The sequence below is a fragment of the Pelodiscus sinensis genome, chromosome 12 (assembly GCF_049634645.1).
Source record: "Pelodiscus sinensis isolate JC-2024 chromosome 12, ASM4963464v1, whole genome shotgun sequence".
In the NCBI taxonomy this organism is placed as follows: domain Eukaryota; kingdom Metazoa; phylum Chordata; order Testudines; family Trionychidae; genus Pelodiscus; species Pelodiscus sinensis.
The window spans coordinates 17233046-17259487 of NC_134722.1; the positions used below are offsets into that span (position 1 = coordinate 17233046).

The window sequence follows — 26442 nt, forward strand, 5'->3', positions numbered from 1 at the left end:
GTAGACTGTAATGTCTTCTCTTTTAATTGTCCCTTGGACAACTGGAATAAGGTGAGTTGTCCCTTTTGAGGGCAAGCCTAGGTCAAGCCCATTTCTCATCAAATTCTGTTCCTTTAAAGAACAGGCATTATATCTTACAACAAGGCCTGCTGGGGAAAAGGGCCAGACTGCAAAAGCACTGGTTAATGGTCCAGAGAGAGGTACCTATAGGGAGTGTCGTCTTTATGGTGATGCAGAAAGAAGCCTGGAAAGAGGCTCTGGCCAGAAGCTGAAAATAGGGCTGGGAAAGTCTTGGAATGAAAAAAAGGGCTAGGAAAGAATGAAATGAAAAAAAGGTTGGGGAAAAGGTCTCGGTAGAAAATTGGTCTTAGAAAAATGTAACAGTGGTAAGAATGGAGAGCCGCTGCATGGTTAGGATGTCTTTGTTGAAGCCTGGTATAGAGAGTGAGGACCTAGGCTCCCCTGTAGTATAATTTTGTAACCAAGGGACAGGAATTGCTTAGCTGAGGGAGAGCAGAAGGAGCCGTTCATTCGAATAGGACAGTTTGTTGGGGGTTTACTTTGAGCATGGCTTAAGGCAGGTGGTGGTGCCTACATGTACCTTGGAAGAGAAAGTCACTTACTGAATATATACCTATCTCATAGAGCTGGAAGGAACCTTGAGGGGTCATTGAGTCCTGTCCCTTGCCCTCACTTTAGGACTGAGTACCATTCCTGACAGATTTGCCTCAGATCCATAAGTGGCCCCCTCAGGGAGTGAGCTCACAACTCTGGGTTTAGCAAGCCAATGCTCAAATCACTGAGCTATCCCTCCTCCAAACTGAGCTATCCCAACCGGTTTGTCTGGAGGGCTAAACCCAAATCACTAGTGTCCCAAATTAACTACAAGAGAACAATGGTAATCTGAGGGACCATATGGAACTATGGTACAACTTCGACCTGGGACTGGGATGAAGAGGGCAAAGTGGAAGCTATTATTAGTCTGTTTTGTGTATACAATAATTCATTGTGGTCCATCCCAAGGAAAACTAAATGTTTCTTCAGACTTTGAGGAAAGAGAAATACAAGGAGAGGATTCTCTGCCTGAACCCAATTTGGGTTCTTAGGAAAATCCATGGACCAAGGTGAAAGGGAAGGAATGATTCCCATTTCATAAAATGCTTTTGTTATCACTTGGAATGTAGTTCAAAGCATTAGAAAGATCTAAAGAGCACAGAGAGGCAAAACACATAGAATGTGTGTGACAGGCTATGTCTAGACTATGCTGAAGTTTCGAAAGAGGAAGTTTTGCTCTTCCTCAAAAAATGAGGTTTTTGAAAAAGGGGGGGAGGGAGTTGCCAAAAAAACCCACGTCCCGACTACTTCCACTTTCAAAAGTGAGATGGGAAGTGAGATCCGAAGTGAGATCCGTGGGAATTTGCATATCCTCTTTCGAAATTTCAGCGTAGTCTAGACAAGCCCTTACTGTACAAGTAATCAATACTGACAACATAGTCTGATCAGTATAACTCATTTAACTTTTAAAAAGGATTTACAGTTTCTTATCACCCAGATTTAAAGAATTCAGCCATTACATTATGTAGTTTAAAAAGCAAGTTGCTAGCCAGCTGCCTAGATTTTTGTATCAGGGAGAGAACAGATGGCGATGACAGTGAAAAAGTGCCATTTGAGGTTAGGCTTAGTAATGCTTAATTGTGGCACTCAAAGTCTATGGAAACAAGGTAAGTAAATTAGCAGAAGGAAAAACTACAGATATCTTAGGGTATGTGTACACTAGTCCCCTAGATCAAGCTAGAGGGCTAATGAGGGCAACCAAAATTGCAAATGAAGTGCGGGATTTAAATATCTTGTGCTTGATTTGCATGTTCCCGGCCGGTCGCCATTTTAGAAATTGACTAGCCCGAAGTAACTGCCCGCATCTACACGCGGCAGTGAAATGGGATTCCAAAATAAAGCCCTTACTTGAATTAGCTGGTATTCCTCCTGCAATGAGGTTTACCAGCTAATTCGAGTTAGGGCTTTATTTCAGAATTTATTTAAATCCCACACTTCATTTGCAATTTCGGTTGCCCTCATTAGCCTCCCTAGTTCGATCTAGGGGGCTAGTGTAGACATACCCTTAGAGAATAGTTTATGAACTCTAAAACTCCCTGGTAAATAAGGCCTTGATACAGAAAGACAGTTAAACACATCTTGTATCTTGAATTACGTGTTTAGTCCTAGTGACTTCAGTTGTTTGATCTAGGTCATGATTTGTTGTTGATTGCACAAACATGATATACCCGAAATTGCAATATATTCCTTAGATGATCAAACAGAATGTCAGGACACAAGCAGCTGATGAATCAAGTGGGATTAAAACTGAACTTAAACCATCATTAATTCTTTCTCTACAGCCATACAAGTATTACTTACAAGTAAGGTTTCAGTGTTCTAAGGCATCTTGATGGTAAAATCATTTTCTTTGTTATGCATGGCAAGTTTCAACTGCCTAAATGTATTTATTTAACTTGCATCATTCCCATCAATATCAATGGTAGTAGTGCATGGAATGACTACACAATATGGAAGATACATACGCAAGTAGGCTACGTCTACACTGGCCCCTCTTCCGGAAGGGGCATGTAAATTTCACGAGTCGTCGTAGGGAAATCCGCGGGGGATTTAAATATCCCCCGCGGGGGATTTAAATATCCCCCTTTGGCCCCGATCCTCCGGAAAAAGTGCCCTTTTCCGGAGGGTCTTATTCCTACTTCAAAGTAGGAATAAGACCCTCCGGAAAAGGGCACTTTTTCCGGAGGATCGGGGCCAGTCTAGATGCTCTTTTCCGGCTTTTTTAAAAGCCGGAAAAAAGCGGTGGACATTTTTATTTAAATGCCGCGGGGGATATTTAAATCCCCCGCGGATTTCCCTATGACGACTCGTGAAATTTACATGCCCCTTCCGGAAGAGGGGCCAGTGTAGATGTAGCCCTATGGATCAGAGGAAAGAATTTATATACACTTTGAAAAAAAAGGAAACAATTGGATTCTGTATCTCAGTCTTCCCTCATGGTCCAACATTGCTTAAGACATGAACAAGGCTCTGCCATCCCTGTCTATCATGAGCTACTCCTTGAATGTCCTATGTTGTATATCCCATAAAGTTTCTTTCTTTGAGTAGTGTTTGATGAAGGGATATTTTCATTCAGCCACTTATGCATTTTTCTTCAGCTGACCAATATCATGGTACCAGGACAGATTCTTAGCATGAATTTGACTAACAGCTTAAAAATAGAGTAGCTAGCCTGCTATTAATCTCTCAGGGTATGGCTACACTACAGCGCTAATTCGAACTAACTTAGTTCGAATTAGTTAATTCGAACTAAGCTAATGTGAATTAGCGCATGTAGACCTAAAAACTAGTTCGAATTAGCGTTTTGCTAATTCGAACTAGCATGTCCACATTGAGTGGACCCTGAACAGAGGTTAAGGATGGCCGGAAGCAGTGCCGGCAGGTCATCAGAGTAGGACTCAGAGCGTGGAGCTGCTGTCTCAGGCTAGCCGAGGGCTGTGCTTAAAGGGACCCGACCCCCACCCCGGACAGACAGTTCTCAGGGGTGCCCCGCTTGCAAAGCAGTCCTGTCTTGGAGTGCCCTGAGTGCCCACACTCAGACCATCACAGCAGTTGGCCATCAGCCCATCTGCACTTGCCGCAGGCTGCCATCCGGAGGGAGGGAACAATCGGGGGGCTGCAGGAGAACTTCCACCCCGAGCAGCCCGCACCGCCAGCCCAGTCCTCCCCATAGGGGGTTCGTACCCCATTCCTCCCTCACCTCCTTCCACTTACCCCTCCCTAGGCCCCCTTCCTGATGTACAAAATAAAGGACACGTGTGTTCAAAAATAGAATCTCTCTTGATTGAACAAAACTGGGGGAGACTGGGAAAAGGAGGTGGGTGTCCCTGCCCAGAGTTTGTGGAAGGCTGGAGATGGATGGCACAAGACAAATGGCTTGGTCACTGTCTTTGGTCCATCCCCTCCAGGGTACCTAGGGTTGGCTGCTATCGGCAGACAGGCTACTGGACTAGATGGACCTTTGGTCTGACCCAGTACGACCATTCTAAGCTCAGGGCTCAGGGTCGGGGGTCTCAGTGGACCACCTTGATTTTCATGCAAACCTGCTCCTGGGTGGCCAGGCTGGCAGCTCTTCTGCCCTAGACGGCCACTTTCCTGTGCCTAGTGCGGAGGTCGTGGACAAGGTCCACAATGTCCGCACTAGCCCAGGCGGGTGCCCGCCTCTTGCGGTCCTGGGCAAGCTCCCGAGAGCCACCAGCCTGGTCCCGGAAAGAGGCGGAGGGCTGGGGGGTATCGGGTGGCTGGCTCGAGCCGTGCCAGGTGCAGGGTCTGCTGGCTGGGTGCTGGCAGGCTTGCAGCTGGCATGGGCACCATAGCCAGCCTGTGCCCCTTTAAGGGCACCGGGGCCGGGAGGGGGGCATATGAGTATCCCTGGTGGTGCCCAGAGTGGCCACCAGGGATAGCTGCGGAGGGCTAGCCTCCCACTAGTTCGAATTAAGGGGCTACACAGCCCTTAATTCGAACTAGTAAATTCGAACTAGGCTTAGTCCTCGTGGAATGAGGTTTACCTAGTTCGAACTAAGCGCTCCGCTAGTTCGAATTAAGTTCCAACTAGCGGTTTGCATTTGTAGCGCCTATCAAAGTTAATTCGAACTAACGTCCGTTAGTTCGAATTAACTTTGTAGCGTAGACATACCCTCAGGGACACTAGATCTCAAAGAGAAATTTAGGGTCAGATCTTCAAGGATAGATAACATGCAATTTCCATATATTTATAGTCCAGAGATAGCCTAATGTCTGTTATCTGTTTAACTTCTATTGTTCTACAGGTGTAAGGATTATTCATTTTACTTTTTCAGACATTTAAAAAAATACTCACACACCACCATTCCCCCAAGGTCTCTAAAGTAAAGATAATAGAACAAATCTTAACTACCTAAGAGAACGTAAACCATTGAATTTATTCTAATGTGGAAATCTGTGGCAGATTCAGGAGTGGGGGGGGGGGGGTGAGGGAAACAAAGCAGGCCTGTTCCATAATCCATTGACATCCATAGAAATACTACTATTGACTTTAGAATTTGGATCATGACTGCTGACAACAGGTGTCGTTTCCAGCCTTCTCTAAAATTTTGTTTGGAATGTTGTTTGTTCCCATAAAACCAAGACTGTGGTCTCTTCTGACATGAATACTCGTCTACACCGGGGCATTTAGCAGTGACATTTTCCAAAACCTAATAATGGCAACAGGAGGAAACTATTTGTGAGTGAAGTTATCATAAGGTATCCATCTCAGTTTGTTTTACCTTGTATGGAAATAATGTACCCCCAATGCAAAGACTACATAGGAAGAAAGGTTCCTAAAACATTTCCATAACAGAAAGCATGCTTGTTGGGACTGGCTATTAGCCTGACTTACCATAACATTAGCACAGGGGTGAGCAAATACCAGCCTGTAGGCCAAGTCTAGTCTGCCAGGGTTAGCCCTTGGTGGGCCGCCCCCACTATATTTTATCTGCACCCATGCAGGTATGGGGCACTTGCAGTTCCCATGGGCAATGAATCATCATACCCAGACAATGGGAGCTGCAGGAAATGGTGTCCCAATCCAAGCTACTTCCCGCAGACCCCATTGGTTGGGAGTGGGAATTGGTAGCCAATGGGCACTGCAATCACTGGTACCTGCAGAGGTGCAGTTACATATAATGTTGGAGGCCTACCATGGGGTAACTCTGATGAAACATGGCCATTTTATTGTCCACCTTTGCACTAGCAGGTACTAGTGATTTGCCTGATTTAGATGGCTATACCAGCTGTTCTATTCTCACCAATATCACTAGGCAAGACCAAAGCTATACATGATACTAGAAAATTAGTAGATTCAGAAGTGGAGGTACATTTCAAGCTACAACTTAGCAATCAATGTGAAGAGTTAGACACTGAGGAACAATGGCTGTTTTACAAGTGTGGAGACAACTGGAATTATGGTGGGCTGAGAAGATCAAAGATTGGCTCTAATTCTCAGAGGCTTCTTGACAAGAGAAGAGAATTAAAGACAGGAGTTCATGAAGGACAAAATACCAACTATTTTGCAAGAAGAGTATGCACTGGCACACACTGAAAGATGTGGAGCAATCTCTTCATTTCTTTATCACTGGAAGGAATTGCCATTGAGAAAGGAACTGAGGCAATAAACCAAATGATGAGTGTTAAAACATCAGGCTGTGAGAAGTTGGATGCTGACATTTTAAAAACAGGAGAGAAAGGGAAGTGATGCTGAATTGCATATACAAGTCCTACCGAAAGATCTGGCAAAGGAGTCCTAGACACTGCAGAAGTTGTGTTATCTTTAAAATTCCTAAAATGGGGCACCAGTTTATTTGTGATAACTGGAGAAGGGTGACACTTCATTTGAATCCAGAAAGGTGATTTGTATTATTTTAAATAGGGTGACAACCACTGTTGATAAAGAACTCCGGGAAGTAACAGGTTGGATTTTAATCTGGAAGATGTTTTCAGAACAGATTTTCACCTTGAGAAAATGTATTGACAAGGGCTTAGAATATCAGCCAAAGACAGATTACATCTCCTTGAATTTATGAAAGTGTTTGATAAAGTCCGCCAAGAAATCTTCTGGTAAATCCAGAGACATTGGGAAATTCAAGCAAAAAATTAGTTTCATAAAAATTTTGTATAAGTCTGACATAGGAAGGAAACATGGAATGATTATCCACACATCCCTTGAACATTGTCATGAGAACAAGAGGAACAATGACTGTTGCCAAGGATGCCAGGCGAGTCAAAGTAAGACATAAGTTGCGACACACAGATTTTTCAGATGATAGTCATAATGAATATCAGCTTGGGGGGAATGAAACAACACTTTATGAGATAATAGCAGAAGACCAAGACTATGGAGAGAATGCTTTCAGCATTGATGGATTTGTGAATGATGGAAAGGTATATGAAATAGCTGGTGATGACTTCATCTACCTTAGAAATACAATACTTGTTAATGGCCAGGGAAGATAAGAATTGGTAAAGCTAGTCAATTATTTTCTCATTTGTTAAACATATGGAGCAGTAAGAAGATACAGCTACAGACTAAAATAAGACTGTGCAATGCTGTTGTGTCCCCCCTCTCCCACCAAATTCCTACTATATGCCTCAGAAACCAGGTGATTAGTAGAAGTACACAACAGGAAGCTAAATGCATTTCCCCCCAAAATATCTCAGGAACTGATTAGAGAAATAGAGTGGCCAGTGTGGAAGTGTTGTGCCATGTAGAGCAGTAGACTGTGGGAGCAATAATTAGACAGAGATAGCTATGGTGATCAAACAGTCATCAGGCTACCCATGGTAGAAGCATAAGATATATCTTAGGTTGTATTTGACCTGGAGGAAAGAGATGGCATGGAAAATAAAAAATGATCTATTGCAAGATGCTCAAAGAAAACACTACCAGTGTGGAAAAGGAAAGTAGTGGGAAGAATTGGTTGCCCTGAGGGTAACAGAGCACAGGAGATACAAAGTCAATAAGTAAAATTATGTTTATGCAAAGACTAGAGCTAATAATCACCCCTGTCTGGGTCTGGTTTTATTTACATTGGGATGGATTCTGCTACCATACTTGTAGATAGTACCATACTCCATATTTCTATTGGGTTTAGTGGGGTTACTGAGAGTGTGAGAAAATTGTCAGAATATGGCCTGAAGGAATTAAAGTTCAGCTGAAGCCATCAGACAAGATTTGGCTGCCCTAAGGATTCCTATCAGAACTTTAGTTCAAACACTTCTTCCCTCCAGCTATATATCCGCCCATCCTCCCTGACTTTTTCTAAGGAGTTTCTCTCACCTACCTTATATCTGGGTGGCATAAAGAGACACCTGTCTTAGTGAGTCAGCAAAAGCTACTTAATATTCTCCAGCAAAAGCTATGGAATTAATAGAATGGCATGCTTCAGGCAAACACTGGCAGCCAGTTACACATGCCTCAGACGAGAAAAATTAATGCCTTTTAGTTGAAAGCAAAATGAACAAACTTGAGGAGATTTTTTCTGATTCTTCTGTAGAATTCAGTATAAGATTTTCTGTAAGCATGATTCAGAATATATTTCTAAATGTGTTTTTAAATCAGAGTTTGACTTCTAAATATCAGTTTCATAACTAAAGTTTTTAACTTTCTTAATTCTGGGTAAATGATAGAGGCATATCGTTCATCTTAACTGTCCTATTGTGAGAGCCAAATCATTAAAGATCTGTGATGTCTCACATGACAAACAGATAACTTATTAAAATGAAGTTATCAAGTGAATGAAAAAGCATCAGGACTGGCAATAGCTTGTACATGTCTTGTATAACTGCCTGTCACAAGTTAAGCAAACTTGTGATGGTAGCTGGGAGGTGGAATATAAAAGCAAAATTGTCAAAGAGAATGACAGCCTAGAGGCCATATTCTGACATTTACTCCTCCCACTGCATAGAGACTTATTCCATGAGTAGCTCCATTAAATTAGTAGTTATCTAAGGGTGCGTCTCTACAGCAGGGCTTAACTCGAAATAAGCTACCCAAATTGAGCTACGTCAATTGCGTAGCTTATTTCAAAATAGCTTATTTCTAAATTGGGAGCATCTACACAGCACTTACTTTGAAATAGAGCATCCTTCCTCGGATTTCTCCTACTTCTCATACACTGAGGATTACAGGAGTTGAAGTAAGAAGTCCTCCAGCTGACAGTATTTGCCGGCTGTGTAGATGCTGACTAAATTATTTCGAAATAATGTTGCTGTGTAGACATACCCTTAGGAAATAAGGTACAACTCAATGTGATTAAGGGGTTGTAATGGGGAAAGTACACCTAGATGCCTCGGATGCAGGATGTTGAGCCCGTCAAGCTCCCCAGTACATACTCCATCCCAATGAATATTATAGCCCCAAGTATCCCCAGGCCTCTCACTACCCTCTTTTCCCCATACAAGAGTCCAGTTTAGTGGTAAAAGTCAGTTGCCACCCCTTGTATGTGGGGCAATAGGACCCAGTGGCTTGAGTCAATAGCAACCCCTGTCCATGGGGTCAATAAGGCCCAGGGGCCTGAGTAAATAGCAGTCCCTGTCTGCAGGGCAATAGGACCTGGTGGCCAAAGTCAGTAGCAACCACAGAAGTGGCCTCTTGGGATTTAATGGGGATGTGGGTAAGGGGCCCAAGCACTCTCTCTTGACTGGGTCCCAGTCCAGGGCCCTGTCAGTGGTGGGTGTGGAATCTGCAGGTTGAGCTCTTGGGGCTACGTCCTACACGCCTCATGGCATCCAGAATCTTCCTCACTTTCTTCCTCCATACTGGGAGTTTCCCCAACTGGTCTCTTGTGGCTGGCTTCTGCTGCAATGTCTCTGCTTCTTCTCCTCCCGAGCTCTGGTCACAGTTCCTTCCTCTGCAGTGGTCAGCCCTGACTGAGTTGCTCCACTGGTCTTTATACTGGTCCTTCAGTTGGAGCATGCCCAGCTGAGCTGTGGGGGTGGGGTTCTCTCAGGCATGTAAATTATACATTAATAAATTTATGGAGATTGTCTATCTCCTAGAACTGGAAAGGACCTTGAAAGGTCATCGAGTCCAATCTCCTGCCTTCACAGCAGGACCAAGTACCATCCCTGACAAACGGTAGGCCTGGCTAACCCTTGTCGTCCCAGTGCAGGATTGGTACACCCCGTCATTCACCCTCCTCTTAAGAGGGGGTCCTGGGGAGATTCCTCATCTTGGTTGTTTGCACTAACTCAGAAAAAAAAATTGGCATTAGTGTGGACTTTCCTTAGTCGGTGCACCACCTGAAAAGTGTAGAGCTGGAGGCATAAAATACCAGCGTATGATTCACGCATTTGTGTCTTTCATACAGTTAAGCCATGGTCTGTAATCAGCATAAAGGGTCCACCGAGAGATAGTACTGGAAAGCATCGATGGCCCACTTCACTGCGAGTGCCTCCCACTCTACAGTGGAATAATGAGTCTCATGGGGGAACAGCTCATGGCTTAAATATAAAATGGAGTGTTCTACCCTTCCTACCTCATAGAATAATACTGACCCTAATCCCACATCTGAGGCATCTATTTGGAGGATGAAGGGCTTCACAAAGTTGGTCTGGGGAAGTACTGGCTCTTGTCAGTTGGTCCCACAGAGTTTGGAAGGTGGTACAGACTAACTCTGGGTTCAAAGAGAGGCAGACAGGCCAGTCCAATGAACCAGAGCTGCTGCATAGCTGGGACCCACATACACACTACCTACAGAGAATCTCCATTACAACTGCAGTTCTTCAAGTGCACCCACACAAGCAAGAGTCCGGGACTCTGAGTCCAGGGGTGTGCCCACTCGGGGGTGGGATAAATATTGGCACTGTAAATGATAGTTAGATAAGTTCCTTTTACTTCCATGTACTTTGTTAATTAATGTTATTCACTGTTAATTTGTTAAATCCTGGGTTTTTTTAAGTTAAGTAAAGGTTGTCCATTCTAATGCAATCTATTAGATGTATATTATTTATAATTTGTAATTGTTGTTCTGGAGTTAGCAAGGCAGACCGCTGTGTACAGGGTCTGCCAGATGGAGGCACCACCAATGTACATTCTTTATGAGCAAGGGACTGCAGCAAGGGGGTGGATAGGTTTTCCCCCAACCAAACAACATCACCACTGGGGTACTCAGGATTTCCTTTTATGTCAAGACCATCAGGCACCCAGACACACTTGTGAGTGTGACCTGCTCCCAAGTAACTTGGGGAGGAAAAAGGGGGTTACACCAGTGTTCGGTCCAGCTTGCACTATAGATGATGATGTTATCAATGTAAGCAACTGCATACTCATTGTGTGGACTCAGCACCTGGTTCATGAGCTGCTGAAAGGTGGCTGCGGCCCCATGTAAATGGAATGGCATCATTGTAAACTGATAAAGTCCAAAGGGTGTAGGGAACATCATTTTCTCCTTTGCCAATGGGGTTAGCAGGATTTGCCAATACCCCTTTGTGAGGTCTAGCGTGGAGATGAATTCCGTGTGTCCCAACTGTTCTAGCAACTCATCTCCTTGGAGCATTGGGTATGCACCAAACCTTGAGATAGTATTCACCTTATAAAAGTCCACGCAAAATTTGACCATTCCATCTGGTTTGGGGAATAACTTAATTGGGCTCCTTCACTTGCTCTGTATCTCCTACCCCATCCATCCCATCTAAAAGATATTGCTAAAAAATAACACCCTTCCCCAGGGTTGATGGTTTATTTCCCAGTCTCTTGGCAACTCAATTCCTTCCCTCCACACTTTCTCTTATATCAGGGGAGAGATCACACTAAATGCCCACATTCTCCATCATGGGGGAGTATGCCCAGTTGTCATGGGGGAGTATGCCCAGCCACCTCAGAGTTGTCAGGCCTGTCAGGCCCCTCAGCACATGCTCTTCCCCATGAATGTTACAGACCCCAAGTACTCCCAGGCCTCTCATTACCCCTTTTTCCCTAAACAAGATTCTGACCTAGTAGCAAAAACCAGTAGCCTCTCTCCATCTGTGGGAGAGTAAGGCCCAGCAGCCCAAATTAATAGTAACCCCTGCCTATGAGGAAAGAGAGTTCAGTGGCCCAAGTCAATAACAAATCCATGTCCACAGAGCAATAGGGCCTAGTGGCCAAAGTCAGTAACAACAATGGTAGTGCCCTCTTGGTGTTTAATGGAGGTGGGGGTAGGGGATACCCAGGCTCTCCTTCTCCACTGGGTCCCAACCCCGGGCCCTATCAGTGGTAGGTGTGTCTCACCAATAGCTCAGTGGGGAATCCATCCGCAATATGCTGAGCTCTTGGGGCTCCAATTCCCCACCCTGGGCTACTTTCTACTTGCCTTATGGCAGTCAGTGTCTTCGCCACTTACCTTCTCCAGACTGGGAGTTTCCCCAGATGGTCTCTGCTGGCTGGCTGGCTAGCTGGCCTCCACTGCTACAACAACCGTCCATCCATCCATCCATCTATCCATCCATATATCCATCCGTCAGTGAGTCAGTCAGTCTGCTGCTCCTCCTGCCGAGCTCTGGCAGCATTTCCTTCTTCTGTGGTGGTCAGCCCTGACTGAGCTGCTCCACTGGCCTTTATACTGTTACTCAAGTTGGAACATGACCAGCAGGGCTGTGGGGTTGGAGTAGGAATTTTATTTAAAAGGCATGCAAAGCAGGTAAGTCAGAATAGGGAAATCCGCGGGGGATATTTAAATATCCCCCGCGGATTTAAATAAACATGTCCACCTGAAGGTAGGAATAAGAGATCCTCCGGAAAAGGGCTTTATTCTGGAGGATCGCGCCAGTCTAGACGCTTTTTTCCGGCTTTTCCCCAAGCTGGAAAAAAAGCAGCGGACATGTTTATTTAAATCCGCGGGGGATATTTAAATCCCCCGCGGATTTCCCTATTCTGACTTACCTGCTTTGCATGCCTTTTCTGGAATTTGGGGCCAATGTAGATGTAGCCCATAGGATGTTGTGTGTGTGTGTGTGTGTGTGTGTGTGTGTGTGTGAGAGAGAGAGAGAGAGAGAGAGAGAGAGAGAGAGATAGTGCTCTTTTGTCAAATGATCTGTAGGAGCCTGGACTACTAAAGCTACCTGAGTTACATTTGCTTACTTTTATCTTTTATCTGCTTGTCTCATGATGAACCACCACATTCCTCTAGCCCCACAGTTGAATTCTCTGGCCCTGACATTCCCTGATCCATTGAGTCACAGCAGAAAATCCTGAGCTGAATGCCTATAATATAATGGGATAGCTTTTGTGATTAGCAGCAGAGCTGACAGCCTCTGCAGACCTCCGGGCAAAGTCAAGGGAGCTGGATCCACCCTCTCAGAAGGGACAGGGCTGAGGGTAGAAGGGGTAGGGCCAAGGGCAGCTGGGCATCAGCTCTGCCTCAAAGCTGCTTCAGCACCACCCCCCAGCCCTTAGTGCTGCCCAGAGCACCCAGCGTGGCAGTCCAGCAGTAATTTAAAGGACATGAGACTGTGGCTGCCGCTGCTGTTACTTGAACAGCAATGGCAGCTGGAGCCCTGAGGCACTTTGAATCACCAGGCCTCGGGTCAACTGCCCTCTTTGCTCCCTCCCCCTATCAGTGGACCTGGTGTTTAGTACTTTTGTACCTATGTAAGCTACTGAAATGTAGATTGCAGAGCTCAGGAAAAAAATAAGAGCAGAGTTATAAAAGAATTTTCATTCTGCCCATTTGAAAAGTTTTGGAAGTTCACTTTCCTGCTATTTTATATAAGCCTTGTATAATTTTTTGGTATCAGAAGAAGTTGTTCAGAATAGGTTATCTTTTTCTGTGCACTCATTTGTCTAGAACGTAATTAATGCAAAATACCACCCATGGCTAAAGATCCATACAATTTAAAGAGCTTGTGAGGTACCTTCACTGCTGGAATTTGATGCTCACAAGAATCATAGAAAAAAGTTAGAATATAAGTGAAGTTTGATCACTTGTTTTCTCTAATTTACTATGAGCCACATTACTGTTTTCATCCAGGACTAGCCATCCCAAGTACCAATTCACTTGGAGTGAAAAAAGAGAGGCAAGCAGTGTTCTGCTTAACTGAGCCTCCGTAAAAGCAATCAATAAACTTTCATCTCCTTCAAAAGGCCCACACATTTACATAATTGCACCTACTCGCCTCCCTGTATCTGATCCACTCTCTCTTCCTAAAGGTTAAGATACAGGGCAGATGTCTATATGTTCATTGCTGTTATTAGCGTGCTTTGGCCATCTCATCTCTCAGTGGCTTTTATTGTGCTCATCTGTTCAGGAAGACTAGGTTTTCCAAGGCTCATTTGCTGGTTAATTGCATTCTTAGATCCTCTAAGATGTCTGTAGCACCTGCTCTCCACTTCACAGACTCTTTTGATCTCTCTAGAAATATCCAACTTTGATTATGTGAAAATCTTTCCTAACTGTACTACGTGCCTAGAAAGCAAGTTAAAAATTGCCATTTGCCAGCTACTCTGACCTATGTTAGAATTCAGCATATAATTCAATAATATAGAAGCATAAAATGCAATGTGAAGCTATTTGTTACTCTGTGTACTTCTCTACTGGGTCTGATTTTGCTTATTTTACCTTTAGCACATATGGCATATACCCCTTATATACAACATAGTTATACTTGCGGGGGGCGGGGGAAATCTACCACAATGCAAAGTGTAGATGTAAAAAGTGTATAGTACAGGCAAAATCAACAGCCATTGGCACAGATTTCACATTTGCAAATGAGATCAAATGTTTTTGTGCATGTACAACTCATTTCTGTACCTATCAACAGATTTGCTTGTTCAAATTAGGTAATGTTTTTCATCTGTTTATGCAAATACCCTTAGTATGACCAGATTTCTAGGGTGTGTGTTTAAAGTAGTTTGCAGGCAAAATTAGTAAGCAATTTGACAGACACTGGCTTCAGGTCTGATTTTTAGGGACCAGAGCATGAAAAACCTGGGATTTAATCTCATCACTGCCACTCATTACCAAAATTCCAGTCTCACCCATTCCTCTGCTGCCAGCAAATATCTGTGGAATTCACTGGCAAAGTATGTCTCTCATCCCCCTCTAGCATTTGTCTCCACATATAGAATGAGAACATGCTAGTCAGGGTGGCCCACAGAATTGCCAGGCCCCTAGGCAAGGTGGGTGCAGTGACTCTGTGCTCTCAGAAGGGATGGGGCTGTGGGCAGAAGGGACAGGGCACTGCCCAGACTGTGCTGTGTCAGTCCCCACTGAGCTAGCCCCCAGAGCCACCTGGAGCAGTCCTTGTGTGGCTTTGGAAGTGATTTAAAGGGCCTAGGGCTCCAGTCACTACTGCTGCTGCAATAGCAGTGCCAGCAGCCTGGGCCTGTTGCCCTGTCAGTAGGCCTGCTAATATAACTATTATCTACCCAGTTAGCTTATAATCACCTACTGTTTTCATCACAAGACCCTTGCCACATTCATTGTATACAATGGACAATATTCTGTGTTCCTTGTAAGCTGCACATAAATGTGGCTACACTGGAGAGATTTGCATGTCATCCAGCTAATTAGCAGTGGACGCACAGCAGACAGCATGTGTTCCAGGGGCTCTTCCCCCTGCAGCTGCTCCCAGGAGGGTCCACCCAGGAAAAGATCAGCTGTTGGCAGCCAGTCTGGTATTGCATGGGCAGGCTTGTCAGCTGTTTCCAGGTACTGCAACTTATCAGCTGTCCCCATCTGGCAAATCAGCTTTTTGGTGCAAAGCCTGGTATCAACTGTTTGGCCAGAAACTGGTTCAGCCATTTGTTTTCCCAGCATGTGACAGCTGCAATTCCCAGCCCAGCTCTCACTGTTGGCAAGTGAGCCTTTTTTCCAGGGCACAGGGAGCTGGACTGGGGCTATCAGCCAGTTTCTCTGTTGGTTGCAAAGGGCTAGAGCTGAGTCTGGGGGAGACAGCATGGGCAGGCCCTCAAGTTCTCAGCTTGCTGCAGAGGGATGGGAGTGGGAAGAGACTTCTTGGGCAGGCCAGCAGTCTGGATCCCATTTTTGGTATGAAGACTACAAAATCCCAACTTACCTCTAGCCTGTGACCCATTTGGAATCTCCCGAGCCAATGCAGTATAGGGTTACCAGGTAGTCATAAAAAAAAATACCGGACACGCTTCATGGAGGGAGGGGAGGAAGAACCAGCCAGGAGGAGAGCGGTGCTCATTGGGAGGCGGGGGGATGGGGAACAGAACTAAGGGGGGGGGTAACGGGGCTGGCCGCAGGAAATGGGGGGCCGGCAGGAAACAGGGCTGGTGGTGGAAAGGCGGTCAGACAGAACGGGGCTGGCCACGGAATATTGGTGAGGGGAGCGGCTGGCAGGGGCTGGCTGGGGGAGCTCAGGAGGAGGAGGAGGGATGAACTGGCTTCCAGAAGCAGGGCTGGCGGGGGAAGTTTTGGAGCAGGAACCGGCCAGCTGGAGGTAAAGCTGGAGGAGGAGGGGGACTGGCCGGGGAAGACTGGAAGGAGAAGTCAGGGAGAATCAACCAACCAGCCGGCTAGAGGGGGCATGGGAGCTAATCAGCCAGCAGGGAGAAAGACAGACCTGGGCTGCGCAGATCTCAGGGTGCTCCCATCCCATGTGAGTCAGTCAGGCTGCGGCTCCACCATGCGCTTGTCCAGCATGCAGGAGCATGGACCGGACTGCCCCTCCTCCTCCTCCTCACACGTGACCAGGGCTCCCAGCACCAATCACGCACCACCTTCCAGTCACTCCACCCACCCCCGCTCCCACGCCCTCCAGGCTTCCGTCCGGTGCCCAGCCAGAAAACCAGGAAATACCAGAGATTGCACATGTCTGGTATTTTCTGGATTTTTTAACCAGGCAGAGGGCCCAAAACTGGACACCTGTCAACCCTAAGCAGTAGCCTATGAACTCTCTCATAGTCTATCCCCACAGGCATGCTGGTTTTTAGTTTATCTCTTTGGGAGCCACATGACATTAAAGCAAGTAATACAAGTTCTTTGAAAAACCTTAAATATACCCAGTGTCACACACAATGTCTGTCACTCACCCACATACCCACACACACTGCCACACATTCACTCACCCACTCTCTCACGCTAACTCCCACTTATCACACAGTATCACGCAGTGACTTTCACACACACAAACACACACACACACACACAGTGTCTCTTTCACATTGTTTCACTTCCTGACACATGCTTGTGCTGTTGTTGTTGTTACTACTTGTTACTTCCTGCAATACACATATGTTCTCTGTAATTGTATTCTTTCAAAGCATGTTGTTTTTGTGTTTTGACTAGTCTATGCATTCCATAATTTTTATTTCTCTTTTACACTTAAATCTAATACTTTGAATACTTCGAGTTCTAAAATGACTAGCCTGACCTGGCTGGAGTAATTATCCATATGGTAATTTTATGAATATATTATATCTAGGTTTTTTTTTATCTTAACTCCTACCGGTAAGTGCCCAGATTTGTTCCTGTGCCCCTGTCTTTCCCATGTGGCTTTGATCGATGCCTTTAGTCTTTGCCACAGTGTTTCTAGCAAAAGACTAATGCCAAACTTTGCACAAGTGGCCACACCTTGTTCCTCAATTTTTGGTTGCCCAACTTGAGACTCTGGAGCTTGATCTGCAGAACTGCTGAGCACTCACAGCTGCAACAGAACTCAGTGGAAACGGTGCTTGAATACACAAATATAACACTAAGTATTCTGAAAAAATCTGGTCATTTCAGATTGGGCACACAATAACAGTAGACACTTCTGATCTTAACACTAGGTACATCAGCTCCTCATCAATAAAAGTGGGATAAGCTCATCTCACAGAGTTGTGTGACTATAAATTATTTGTTGTGAAGCACTCAGATATGACAGTGATGAGCACCATGGAAAATCCCTTGAGGAAATTAATCATTTCATCTTCAGAGACACATTTGAATAGTAAGCAGTAAATAAGGTCTAGGGTCAAACAATGAACAATAAGGAGAAAACAAACCATTGAATAGCTGCTCATTGAGCATTGCCCATCTTGTGCACTGAATGAGGCAGGAACCCTGTGGGGAAAAGAGAATGTTACAATATAATTAGAGATTGTATCCTAATGCATATGCACTAGAGGGACAAATCAAAGTTGCATAGGTGTTCAATCTGGCACTTCCTAACTTTTGATAGGTTAAGATTGCAACCTTAGTAATATTATTTTAATTTAGTTTTTTGAATGCCATCTTTATGAGTTTCTCTGATATTCTAGTAGTAAATATACTGGACAATTAAATAAACAGCCTTTTTTTTACTGCTACTACACAATTCAGCAAAGCCTTTCTTTAATATGACTTAAAGTGGTGAAATTGTTAAATCAGAAAAAAAAAGCTTGCTAGGATTACAATGTGGGACTATTGTGGGACTTGTATAAAACTCTAAACGTGATCTCCTTCCTATTATGAATGAAGGTCAAACACGGGCTCTGTCACTCCTCATGAAATAGCTGCTCTGTGTGATTACTAATCTTTAGACTTGCTAAAGTGCATACTCACAGAAGATGTATTTGCAATTGTGCTGCGTTTGCTCTAGCAAAGAAAAAAATCATAGACACACATGACGCACTGCTCCAAGATTCAGATGGAAATGCTAATGATACTGTACTGCAAGACTTATAGCATGCTCCTGAAAGCACAAAGTACAAGAGATTTATAGCTAGGCTGTTGGATTCTCTTGCCTTCCAAAGATGAAAACTGATTGGGGAACCTACTGGTAATTCAAGCTCTGGTGAACAAGCCCTTCAAACTCATTTGCAGAAACCTTGCAAACTTCCTGAGGTTCATAATGTTGAACAAATTTCCAAAAGAAAATAAAAAAATCCCACCAGATGTCACTCAGACACCAAGCTGCCAAATCATTTAAACTGGTCAGACCTTGGGTATGATTAAGCCTGCTGATACCATATGGCTATGAGGCATGTCTCATTTTTCCATAAACATTTTGTTTTTTAAGAGTTATAATGATCACCCAACGCACAATTTTGCAAAATTGTCATGTTTTGGAGTTCAACTGAGGCCAGTGAGAAGTTGTCACCAGTTGTCCTATAATTCTGAGTGCTTTAAGATGCTCTGATGCTGTAGCTCCCTGTCTGGATGCTCTCAAACAAACATGCCCCGGATATATCTGAACTAAGCAGCCTTGATTCAGACACACTCCATCACTATTGATTAGTACTAGTAACGTGACCCCCAACATCCTCCCAGTTCTAGATTTTTCCCAAAATCATCTGTCCTGAAATATCTAGCCCTTTCGTAGAACATGTATTAGAAAACTAATAAGTTTTATTGTGCCTTTAAAGAGACAAAAGCATTACAGCTTATTGCTTTAGCTGGAGTTAATAGTCACTTCAAATCAAACACATTACAGAGTCAATTTGGAAATAAGGTAAAATAGGTTTTAAGTGATTTACAAATAAAAGTAAAAACATCTTTTCTGGTGTCTAATACTTGACAAACTAGTCTTGGTTCAAGATGAGATCCTTATCATAACTCCTTCTTAAGTTGCTGACACCTCCTTGGTCAGGATCACCCATAAAGTCCAAACTGCTCTGTTTCTTGGTCTCCTTGGTTGAAAGATAACGGGGATCTCGTTTTCCTCTTTTGTCCAGTGGCTCTCTGAAATGCATTCTTCTGAAAGGTATCCTTAGATAATGTTCATGCTGAATAAAGGCATCTTAAGTTCTGAAAGATAAGATTCCTTGCTGTTTCATCCTCTGCAGGTAGATGATATACAAATGGTTGGAGGTGTCATGCTTTTTTTCCTTTGGCAGGAGATAATCTATTAATCATCTTTCCCTAGATGAGTCTCTTTGTTGTAAACATATTCTAGTAACATTAGACAGAGGGATTTTACATCCCAGGTTAATACCTGCATTTTATAATTATATTAATGACCCATGGATTATTAGTTTTCATATGATACTTCACAGATCATATGTTGTACATATATTACTGCATTACTGTGCAGTACTGTGTAGGGTGTGCAGTGGTTGGCATATACTCAGCAAATGGCAGTGCTTTTCAAACCTATCTGAGGTTAAAGGCAAAGTCAAAATAGCTGACCACTATTGAAAGAAGTTTAGTATTCAAAGAAATTTGGCACTTGTTTCTTGATTTCTTTTCCCATTTATATGGGATCAGAGGTGCCCAAAATTCATTGCCATTCCATGCAGTCTATGGGACTCTAAGGGTACATCTAAACTACATGGCTCCGTCGATGGAGCCATGTAGATTTCTTGTTTTGGCAAAGGCAAATGAAGCCGCGATTTAAATGATTGCAGCTTCATTTAAATTTACATGGCTGCCGCGCTGAGCCGACAAACAGCTGATCAGCTGTTTGTCCGCTCAGCGCGCTAGTCTGGACGCTCCCCTGCCAACATCAAAGCCCTTTGTCGGCAGCCCCGATAAACCTCATCCCACAAGGAATAACGGGGCTGCCGACAAAGGGCTTTGATGTCGGCAGGGGAGCATCCAGACTAGCGCGCTGAGTGAACAAACAGCTGATCAGCTGTTTGTCAGCTCAGCGCAGCAGCCATGTAAATTTAAATGAAGCCACGATCATTTAAATCGCGGCTTCATTTGCCTTTGCCTATGTGTCTAATCTACATGCCTCTGAAGACAGAGGCATGTAGTCTAGACACAGCCTAAGAGTTCTCTCAATCTGTGGCCACTTCTGTGTCCAACAACCAGCCAGAGATCGCTGCTGTAGTGCAGTCACCCTTGTTCTTCACTGTAGGTATCTATTCCCAATTGTCAGAATCAGTTCTATTTACAGACAGATTCTGACCTACAGTCTCAGGAATAACTAGCTTCCACAGATAGCAGGAGAGCACAACATTCCATGACTTGGCCCCTCCCTTTCCTCCTCTCACACTACTTACTTCCTGCCAGCATTATGTAGCACCCTGACTACACATAAGCCAGTGTATATGCTGCTTAGTCTTGGGTTTACTCAACTTAACTTAACCTTTCCCGATGAAGCTGGCATGACAGAGAGCTGGCTCAGGCTTCCTAGCCAGCAGCCAGTCACAGGGACAGATTTGTAGGTCATGGAGTTACAGCCTTTTTTTCTTCTCAAACTTTTCTTAACCATTTTTTCATCATTTCTAGATACATATTGATTAAAAAAAACATTGAAATGACTCAAATAATGAATACTTCCATTCCACTTAACTCCTCTTTTCCCCTGTCCTTTACCACCTTCTCCTTTTTGGCTACATCTAGACTGAAAGCTTCTTTCAGAAGCAGCTTTTCCAGAAGAGACCTTCTGGAAAAACTTGTTTTGAAAGAGAGCATCCACACAGCAAAAGTACATCAAAAAAGCAATCTGCTTTTTTGAAAGATATCATCCACATTGATTGGACTCTATCTTGCATTTAAGTTGTAATTACTATGGACAGAGTGGCCACTAGGACACCTGTGCTTTTTCCTGGAGGCCTCTTCTTTTGGAAAAAAAGAAAAAAACCCTCTTCCCCGTCCACACTCACCTTTTTCTGAAAGAGCTCTTTTGGAAAAAGGCTTCTTTCTCGTAGAAAGAGGTTTACTGCTGTCAGAAAAACCCTTGCGTTCTTTCAACTTTCTGTTGAAAGAATGCAATTGCAGTGTGGACATAAGTGTAGTTTTTCCAGAAAAATGTCCGTTTTTCTGGAAAACCTCTACAGTGTAGACATATCCTACTTCTTTCCAGTTTCATTACTCTTACTCCCAGTTTTCTCTCTGTAGTATTATCTGCTGTGGTATTATCTGGTCTTGAACATTCCACAAGTTGTAAAACTGCAGGCCTGCATAATTCTTTTGGAGCTATGAGACATACAGTAGTTAGCAACATATGCAAATTACAAATATTTATCTTTTTGTAGTTTTCATTGCATGTTTCTTTAGCAGTAAAAATTCCAGGTGGATACCTATGTGGGTGCAAGATCAGGTCCTAAAAGGTTATTTAATTCAGACATGATTGTGAAGAGCATGATCAGAGATAGTGGCTTGAAATGCTATCAATGTAATCCATTATTAACCACTTTATAGGATATATCTACAACATAGAGTTTTGTCCGAAAAACAGCCATTTTTCTGACAAAACTTGAGGAACGTCCACACTGCAATTGCGTTCTTCCACAAGAAAATAAAAAAAAAGAGGGTTTTTTCCGGCATTGGTAATCCTCATTCTACAAGAAAGAAGCCTTTTTGTGAAAGAGTTCTTTCACAAAAAGGTGTGTGTAGACAAAGAAGCGGGAGTTTTATGAGAAGCAGCGGAAAGAGGAAAAAGCCCAGGTTCCCTGGTCCATAGCAATCACAGCTTACATGCAAGAGAGCATCCATTCAGTCTGGACGCTCTCTTTAGAAAAAGCAGATCACTTTTTCGATGCATTTTTGCAGTGTGGACGCTCTCTTTCAGAAGAAGTTTGCTTGGAAGCTTCTTCCGAAAGAAGCCTGTAGTCTAGACATAGCCATAGAGATACAGCTAGTCTGATGTGAAAAAAACCAGTTTAAAGATGTATTCCTGAGTTACATGCTGCTTCAAACATTGCAAATTTTTATTTACCAGGCCAGAGATCAAACTCTTTTTCATAAATAATGGATAAGATAAGTTAAACTGCATGAATTTTTCAGCCTGACACTACCTTTCTGTGTTAAGTAGTAGAGAGGGTATCATCTTTAGCACTTAAATGTCCAAAAAAGAAAATCCGTTTTAGCTTCATATTTGCTGGAAGGGCTGAACAAAGAATTAATTGCAGAAAATTTGGGATGTATTTAACTATTTCTTACCCATAAGCAGATCACGATTCACTTAAATGCAATAATTATTCTGCAATATTATGTGCAAAATTAATTAGAGCATTGATGTGATATTCAGAAGGAAGACCAGAAGCAGTGCATTACATCGTAGTGCAACAGTTCTCAAACTGTGGGTCAAGACCCCAAAGTGGGTCATGACCTTCTTTGAATGGGGATGCCTTGACTGGCTTAGACTTGCTAGGGGTCAGGGTTGAAGCCTGAGCCCCACTGCCAAGGGCTGAAGCCAGGGATCAAGAGGTTTAGCTGTGGGCAGCAGGACTTAGGTTGCAGGCTCCCGGCTTGAGGCTGAAGTCCCTGAGCATAGCAGTTGGGTTCAGGCTTTGGCTCCCACACCTGGAACAGGGGGCTTGAGTAGGCTCAGAGTTCAGTCCCTGTCCCCACCTTCTGGGGTGGTGAAGTAACTTTTGTTGTCAGAAAGGGGTCATGGTGCAATGACATTCCAGAGCCCCTGCCTTAGTGTAGAAACTGTTGAGAAGAGAGAGAGACACAAGAATAGGGAAATCCGTTAATTTTTCCTTTGTGGTGCATGGACTTTACCTGATACATAATGAGGCTACTTTGTCCAGTATGTGACAGGAGAGTTCAAATCAATCTATGTGCCCTGCCAATAGATACAAGAGGATGGGTATAGGAGAGAAACAATTCCACATACCTGAGAAATCCTCGTCACAAGTAGGGTAGGCAGATCTTTGCCTTATTTCTCAAGTTCAGTGGTGGGGAACCTGTGGCCCGTGACCCACTGAGGTTCTACCTGTGGCCCGAGCGTTATCTCCCTGCCCTCTTCCCCCACTCACCTCTCACGCACTGGAGCCCCACACTTCCTCCTCCTCCTCCTCCTCTCTTCCTGCACTTCCGTTGTGCCATGAATCCACTGATTTGTATTCTGTGCCTACTCCTCTCCCTCCCTCCCTCCCAGACCTTGAACACTGTGAATCAGCTGTTTGCAGCTGTTAAATCTCTGGGAGGGAGGGAAAGCAGCAGGGATGGATTATTGGCACTCAGCTGGGAGGGTAGGGAAGGAGTAGAAAGTGAGGGGCTCCTCTGCCCAAGAGCGCGAGAGGGTAACGGGGGTAGGGGACAGGGAGGGAGTGTACAGGCTGCAGGTGAAACCCCAGTGGGTCACGGGTTGCAAATTGCCCACCACTAGTCATGTGGTCCATTGAGCGGAGAGAGGGTCAGTCATGCAGCCCACTCACTAGTTTTGTTTGCCCTTCACTGCTCTAGTTGTTTGGCTGTGTCTACACTGGGCCACTTATTCTGGAAAATCAGCCGCTTTTCCGGAATAAGCTGCGAGCTGTCTACACTGGCCCTTGAAGTTCCAGAAAAGCAACGACGCTCTACTATACAAAATCAGCCACTATTCCGGAAAAACTATTCTGCTCCCGCTCGGGCATAAGTCCTTATTCCGGAACACTGTTCCGGAAAAGGGCCAGTGTAGACAGCCCAGTAGTCTTTTCCGGAAAAGCACGTCTACATTGGCCACAGACGCTTTTCCGGAAAGAGGGCTTTTCCGGAAAAACAGCCTGCCAATGTAGACGCTCCTTTTCCGGAAAAACTGAAAACGGAATACTATTCCGTTTTAAGCAGTTCCGGAAATTCATGCCAGTGTAGACACAGCCATCCTGTTCAGGATGGGACACACATTTTTTTCAAACTTTGTCTCCCTGATGAAACAAATATTATTTCATCCCATAGAAAGTAAAGTACAGTGAGTTACATGCCCTGCTCTGTCATGTCTGTCTCCTCCACTGTCACTAACACACATAATTGTGTCTATGTGTGCTAAATAGGGGGCAACCATATTTATCTAGCTTATTTAACAGCCTCTGTACTTTGGAGAGCTTTTTGGGAACAACTATGTCCCCCTGCTGTGGTAAGTAGTTTCCCATACAGAATGTATTAGGTAGCTTTTCTGGTCAACAATGTTCAACAATGAGAAGCAGCAGAAGATGGAGACATTAGAGATCTCCCCGATGTTAACGAGGCTTGTTAGTCACCACAGGAAATGTTATTCAAAGTGCAACCACACCAGATGAAAGAAAGAAGCAGAGATAAAGGAGACAAAAATGATATTTAAGTACTATTAGAAAGAATGGGTAAAATTCTGGCCACACTGAAGTCAATGGGTGTTTTGCGTTGATTTCAGCAAGACCCGGATTTAACCCTATAGCCTACAGTAAGAATGAAAAATGTTGACTGACTCACAGAACACACAGAGGAACTGGAGTAAACTTACAGGATCTAACTGAGCAGAGATTTTATGAGTAACACCCACCCACTTATGAGTAACACCCACCTTGAGGGAGCCAGGAGCAAGAGAAACAAAGATATTAAGCAGTTGGTACAATGAAAACGTATATAAATAAAATAGTTGGTTATTGATGTCTACACTACCAGTTAGGCTGATGTATCTTATGTCGCTCATGGATGAGAAAAAAAAAACTCATGGATGAGAAAAAAACCCACTTCCCTGAGTGAAGTATATTACATTGACTTAAATGGTGTCTGCAGCTGCTGAGGGGAACAGAAGGTGTATCTATACTGCAGGGCTTACCTCGAAATAAACTATGCAAATTGAGATAAATCAATTGCGTATCTTATTTTGAAATAGCTTATTTAGAAATAGGGAGCATCTACACAGCACTTATTTCGAAATGCAGGACTCTCCTTTCCATTTCTCTTATTTCTCGTACAATGAGGATTACAAGAGTCAGAGTAAGAAGTCCTCCAGCTTGACAGTATTTTGACACTATTTTGAAATAACTGCCTGCTGTGTAGGCACAGACTAAGATATTTCGGAATAGTGCTAGGTATTTCAAAATAGTATTGCAGTGTAGACGTACCCTAATGTAGCTTCCGCCATTGGTGGAGTCCTCTCCCTTCAACATAGTGCATCTTCACCAGCTGTGCAAAATTGGTGCCGCATCGATGCAGTGAGTAAAGATAAGTCCTCCGACACAGAAAGCAGTTTCCCTGAATAGAGACACCAATGTTGCCCCCACCCCCGTCCCTTACAAAATAAATGTTCAACTTTCCTATTTGGATTGCAAATCCTCCCAGTCAATAGAGACAGTCAGCATTTTTCAAATGTTGAAACTGACAAAAAATTGAAATAAAAAAAACCCCACAGCAGGGAAATCATGGCAATTCTCATAACGAGGCCTCATTTTCTCAACTAACTATAAAGATAGACAAAAGATTTCAAGTATTGATTTTTTTTCTGGGAAAGAGGAGATAATGAATTTTTCCTTTTTTCTCCAACAGTTCTTTCAGAAAGATTTTTTTTTTTTTTACTGTCCAATACCTTTACAAAAACTCTGTTTGGAGTAAAAATATGATTTTGAATCTGCTTTCTGTTTAGCAAGTGTATAAATAAATACAAACTTTGTTAAATAGGTCGAATAAGTTATAAAGGGGAATGGCCAATATCACAGCACACACAATTCAGCCTCTTCTATAGAAATGCTGCTTCACATCGAGTTGCCATTAAATATTGTGTTCTTTGAAATAGAAATCATTATTTATTTGTTGGTTTGTTTGTTTATTTTATTTAAATAGTCACTAAAAACTAGATTTCCTATAGAAAATAAAAAAAATTAAAGTAGAATATCCTTAGAACTAAGGGGGAGATACTAAATTGTGCTAAGGATAACTTCAGTCAAGATTCTAACAAATGCAGGGAATCTTAAAACATTTAAAAATGGTGTTTTCCTGGTTAAGAAAAGCTGCTGAGCTTGTCATGGTTGGTGGTGGAAGGGAGGGATAAGAGGGAATATTAACATATTTGACAATGTCATAAAAGCACTGATTTGGGGAATAGTCTGGAATCAAGACCAGACACTCTCTGTAATGTAGCAGCTGTGGCTCATACATATTAAAGGGCCAGAATAGATTTCTAATAATAACTAAAACAAACCCTTATGCTGTTGCTTCTGCTGCACTGGGATAGTTTTTCTCTGAAGTCAGGTTACTTCCCTCAGCTCTTTACTCTCCCCCTCTCCACCCGGATACATTTACATACCCCACTTACATGTCCTTGGAG

General features: G+C 43.6%; 1 long non-coding RNA gene across 1 annotated transcript in view; it reads right to left on the reverse strand.

Annotated features, from left to right (window-relative positions):
• Positions 1–25898, reverse strand: part of LOC142831145 (uncharacterized) — a 30857-nt gene extending 4959 nt beyond the window's left edge. Inside the window, exons 1-2 of the long non-coding RNA XR_012906803.1 lie at positions 25244–25898; positions 17564–17621 (exon numbers count right to left, since the gene is read on the reverse strand). This is a non-coding gene — a long non-coding RNA (uncharacterized LOC142831145). The remainder of the gene's footprint in view (positions 1–17563; positions 17622–25243) is intronic.
• Between the last annotated feature and the right edge of the window lie 544 nt (positions 25899–26442).